Below are 5,820 nucleotides of genomic sequence, written 5' to 3' on the forward strand. Positions count from 1 at the left end.
GTCCTGTCTATCCTTGGGGCTGGCAGAGGGTGGGAGCAGGTGGCCTCCCACAGTCTAAGCACTGAAGGAGCCAGGACCTCGCGCTATCTACCCTCACCCAGGACTAGTCCTAGATCTCCCGCCTGTGGTCCCCATCTTGTCATGAATGCATTCATTGAACAAATGTGGTAGCAGGCAGAGGGCTGCGTGCTAGGGATGCCGTAGTAGGAAAAGATGTAGCCTCCATTCTCACAGGGTCTACAGTCTAGCAGGTGAGTGTCCTAGACACTCAGTTGCTTACTCAACATCCATTCCCATTTACCCAAACGAATGATTTTGTTCAGGTGGCCGTCTTCCTCCTGGATCCCCTCCTTCCCCCCACCTCTGTGCTTCAGCGGAGGTAGAGCCTAAGCCCATGGGGTGAATCATGGTAGTCATGAGGCAAAAATGATGGTCCCCAACCCCTCATGAGTGACTGGTTCAGGTCCAGGCATGTGACCCAACTGGGGCCAGCAGATATAAAGAAAAGTCTCCTGAGCTTCTAGGAGAGGCATCCTCACTTTTGAAAAACAACAAAACAAAACAAAACAAAACAACAACAACAACAAAACGAGGCCCTCCCAGTGTCCCCCACCTCCTTGTGTTTGTACCCTGGGTAGTCCCTTTCCATATTGTACCAGGGTGGGGTTGAGTGACCACCAGAATACAGAAGAAGTGACGGTGTGTCACACAAGAGGTTAGGTCACAAAAGACACTGCAGCTTCTGTTTCTGTCGCTCTCTCACTCTTGGACCTTATGTGGGGGAGGCAGCGGCTACATAGCAAATAGCCTGAGGGGCCTGCATGCTGAGGGACTGAAGCCCCCTGCCACCCCATGAATATGCTTGGGAACAGCTTCTGCAGCCTGGTATGGCCTTCAGATATCTTCAGCCCTGGCCAACCTGCTTGACAATAGCCTCACGAGAGCTTCTCTGCCGGAACCAACTAGCTAAGCCACTCCTGGGTTACCAGTCCTCCGAAACTGTGAGATAATAAATATTGTTGTAGACAGCTAAGTTTCGTGACGATTCGTTAAGACAGCAATAGTTAACTAAGACCCATAACAAGGGGGAAAAGTCTGCGTGTGTGATAGGACGTCGACTGTGATGGCTGGAGCTGCTGCATCCATCCTGCTGACCAACCTGAGAACAAGGCCAATGTCAAGGGTGGCAGAGCAGGGAGATGGGGAGAACCTAGGTCCTTGAGAAGACCACTGAGTTAAGCCTGAATCCAATCCTGCCACCAGACAACTTACTGCTTAAGCCAGTAGAGCTGGATTTTCTGTTTGCTTTGCATGCAGGGACACAGACAATAAATAGATACGTACATGCATGTCTGTTTCAAAGAAGGAAATGAACTGGATGAAAGGATGAGCGATACCAGGGAAACCTCCTCAGAGAAGGCATGTTCTAAAGAGGCAGCACGTAAATTAGACCCGAGGGCTGAGGAGGAGCCAGCCATGTGAGAAGGAACAGGGAGACAAGGTGCAGGTAGAGGGGTTGGTATGTGGAAAGCCCTTGTGGAGTAGGAGCAGGAGCAGGGTTGCTGGGGAGGGCTGGGTGGCATGGGAGAGATGAGCGGGGCCAAGTTTCAGGTGTTGCGACCAGGAGCCCCAAGGAGGAACTACTAGCTTCTTGGCCCTCTCCTTGGTGACATCTCCTTTTCATACCACCCCGAGCCCTCCGCTCAGGCCCCAGCTCCTATTCCCACCGAGGCAGAGATACCCAACATTTCCTTGGCAGCAGCGCCCTCTGAATATTTCTGCAAGCGAATCCTTTACTCATTCCTTTATCCATTCAGTATAGTGTGGAGCACCAGCAAAGCACCAGAGTGATACGATGGTAAGCAAACAAGCAGACATGGCAGCTGCTGGTGGGGAAGGTGGGTATTAACTAAATTACCACGCAAATAAATACAAATGCAGGAAATGCAGTAACTGCTATGAAGAGCGAATATAGAGCATTAAAAACATCTAACAGAGGAACCTAAGTTGGGGGTATCCCTCAATAAATGGTGTTTCATCTGAGATCTGGCTGGTGAGCAGGTATTGACTGGGCAAAGTCAGGGATGTGGAGGAAGGAGAAAAAAGCACTTTCCAGACAAGGGGAAAAGCATGCGCAAAGGCCCTGCAGAGAAAGGAAGGCTCTGGAGGATTGTCAGCAGATCTGAAGGAATCTGTTCTTACTCACCACTACATACTCAGGCCTGGGACAATAGGCACTCAATATTTATTGAACTAAGGAAGGTCCGTTGAGGAGGTGGGGCTTGGCTTGAGGTGCGCCAGACGGTGCAAGTCCTTGTAAGGCTGTGTCAGGAGTTGATTTTATGCCAAGGGCCATGGGAAGCCACTGAAGGCTGTGAAATGGGGTGGAAACGGTGACATGGTCAGACAGGCATTTTTATTAGACCACTCTTGCTCTTGGCTGGAAAACCGGTAGAGGCTTGATTGTAAACTGGAGACCAGGAAAGGAGTGATTGCTGGGGTCCAGACAGGAGATGATACAGGCTTAGCCTCTGGAAATAGAGATGGGGAGAAACGTGCAACATTCATTTGCTTATTTTTGCAAGAACTGTTGAGCCCCTAGTATGTGCGAGATACACGGGTGCTGGAGACTTACACTGAATAAAAAGTGACATGGTCCTTATCCCCGTGGAACTTACAGTCTGGTAGAAAAAACAGGCATTATTTAAATAATACTGCAAATAGATCAACAATTGCAGCTATGACAAATATGTGAAGGAAAAGTATGTAGTGCTAGGAGTCAGTCATAAGAGATCTGACCTGGTCAGGGAGGTCCTGGAGGGTGTCCCTAGGAAAGCAATGCTGGAGCCTCAGTCTGAAGGAGTAGCAGTTAACAAGGCAGAAGGGCAGCATTCCAGGCAGAGGAAGAAACAGCATGTGCAAAGGCCCTGTGACTAACACGGCCCATGTAGTTGGAACAAAGACAGTGATAAAGCAGGTAGTGCCAGAGTTGTAGGAAGGACCAGGCCATGCGGCCCCTGTGGGCCATGCTAAGAGTTTAGTCTGTAGTGCAAGAGCACTAGGAAGCATGAGAAAGATTTCAGCAGGTGGGCAACATGATCAGATTAATTATTTGAGATTAGCAGGGCTACCACCTGGAGAAGGGATTGAGAGGAGAGGGGAAGAGACAGTAGAGAGTCGACACAAGAACACTAACTCTGATGAGAGGATGGGCAACTGGCCAGTGAGTGGTGGAAACCGGGACACGAGAGGTGAAAAAATGGATTGGCTATGGGGAATAAAAAAGGTGTCAAGGATGATTCTAAGCTTTCCAAGTTAATAAGCAGATGGATACTGGTCTCTTCATTGAGAGAGGGAACTCAGGAAGAAAGCCACGTTTAGGGGGACAGATCACGAATTTGACCTGGCAGTGGGTGGATAACAATTTCATTCATTTTTTTTTTTAATTTTATTTATTTATTTGACAGAGATCACAAGTAGGCAGAGAGGCAGGCATGGTGGGCGGGGGAAGCAGGCTCTCTGCTGGGCAGAGACCCCCTATGCGGGGCTTGATCCCAGGACCCTGAGATCATGACCTGATCCGAAGGCAGAGGCTTCACCCACTGAGTCACCCAGGCACCCCTGGATAACCATTTCTTGTACAGGTCCATCTCTCAAGGAGATGGGTCTGATCCCACCGGCTCGGTGGGAGGAGCCAGGAGGGCGGGAAGGAAGAGTGTTGGGGAAGTTCCCACCGGGAGCAGTGTACACCAGCCTGGGGTCTGGTCCTCTGACACCTCAGGGCTTTTTCTGGAAGTCCTGGGCCAGGGCGGGAACCGACCCAGGCTGCAGGGAGGCTGGCCTCCTGGTCTTTTTCCTGGTTTCCCGTCGGAGACTTAGGAATGTCCGGTCAGCTCTGGGCCCTGCCGGAGCCTGAGAATGCGGGGGGGGGGGGGGGGGGGGGCAGCGGCCCTCCGCCCTGGAGAGCCCTCCCTTTCTCCAACAGGGCCATAGAAGGCAGGGCCTGAAGGAGGCAACCAGTGCCCTTTCCTCCGCGTCCCTCCAGGAGCCGCCAACGCTCCTGAACCCCGGCTCTCGCACAAAACTGCCCCCAACACACACCATTTCTTTCCCAGGGCTTCCCAGCTCCACGGCTCCGGTCCGGGAGGGCCTCCTTCAAAGTAGCAATCTTTTCACCCCCAGGCCCGGCCCTGGCCTCCCCAGGAACGGACATCGGGCGCCCCCTCCCGGTGAAACGAGCACGCGGGCAAGCTCGGTGAGGTCAGAGCTGCCGGGACACGACTGGACGCAGGGCTGTGGGGGTGGGGGTGAGGGTCCTGGCGGAGAGGTCGGAAAGGGTGTGTCCAGGCCTGGCCAGTGAGTCCCTCTGTAGCCCTGAGCAATACCCCCAAGCTCTGGACGCTCCAATTCCTCTCCTGCTTATTAGGGCTAGACATGGGTGAGACATTCCTTGCGGTGACAGGTGGAAAAAAAAGAGTTTTGTTAGCTGCAAGACCTCCTCTACACCTTGAGGGCCCTTGACACCCTGGAGCAGCTCTATCTCACCTCCTGGGTGCTCCCAGCCCCCTCCTGAAAGCACTTAACTTCGAGACAGCCATTTTAGAGATATCTGATGCAGCCAGAACGCTGAGCACTCACGCATCCATGGGTTCCTGTCCTTACCTCCACACGGCTCAGCCTAGAATTGGCGACATGTAATACAAGTTAAGAGGTCAGGGACAGAATTAGGCACAAGGTCCTATGGGAATATAAAGGAGAAGTACTTGATCCAGACTCAAAGGGGGAGAGAATGTCAGGAGAAGCTTCTTGGGAAGGTCCTTTAAATTAAGGGTTGAGAAATTAAATGACTCCAAAGGGCGGCTCCTGGCATTCTGCTGTAGTCCACAGTTACCGGGAGGGAAATAGATGTCCGTATTGCTGGGAGTGGCCTACCAAGTGTGGGATGATGGTAGGGGCGTCTGCCCTACTCAGAAATGGGTAACGAAGATGCATTGCCTGTAGAGAATTTGAGAATCATAATAAAAACAGGGGTGCTTGGGTGGCTCAGTTGGTTAAGTATCTGACTCTTGGTTTCACCTCAGGTTATGATCTCAGAGTTGTGAGATCAAGCCCCTTGTGGAGCTCTGGGCTGGGCATGGAACCTGCTGAAGAGTCTCTGTCTCAAAAACAACAACAACAACAACAACAACAACAAAAACGCCTAAGGGGCGCCTGGGTGGCTCAGTGGGTTAAGCCTCTGCCTTCGACTCAGATCATGATCTCAGGGTCCTGGGATTGAGCCCCGCATCAGGCTCTCTGCTCAGCAGGGAGCCTGCTCCCCTCCCCATCCCCCGCATCTCTGCCTACTTGTGATCTTTGTCAAGTAAATAAATAAAATCTTAAAAAAAAAAAGCCTAAAACTTGGAGAGCTTTTTATTACCAGCAATTTAATTTTTTTTGTTTTTAAAGATTTTATTTCTTTATTTGACAGAGAGAGAGAGAGTCCGCAAAAGAGAGAATACAAGCAGGGGGAGCAGGAGAGGGAGAAGCAGGATTCCCGCCGGGCAGAGAGCCTGATGTGGGGCTCCATCCCAGGACCCTGAGACCATGACCTGAGCTGAAGGCAGTGACTTAATGACTGAGCCTCCCAGGCACCCCACCCATCGGCAATTTTAAACAATATCAGTTTAAAAACGCTTCTTCTCCCCCGAAAAGGCTTCTCCCCCCCCAAAAAAAAAAATTTTATTAGCCTAAGTTCTAAATAGTTGCTACAGGGCGCCTGGCTGCCTCAGGTAGAGCGTGCAACTCTTGATCTTGGAGTTGTGAGTTTGAGCCCCATGC

Source organism: Mustela lutreola, chromosome 10 (assembly GCF_030435805.1).
Source record: "Mustela lutreola isolate mMusLut2 chromosome 10, mMusLut2.pri, whole genome shotgun sequence".
Lineage (NCBI taxonomy): Eukaryota > Metazoa > Chordata > Mammalia > Carnivora > Mustelidae > Mustela > Mustela lutreola.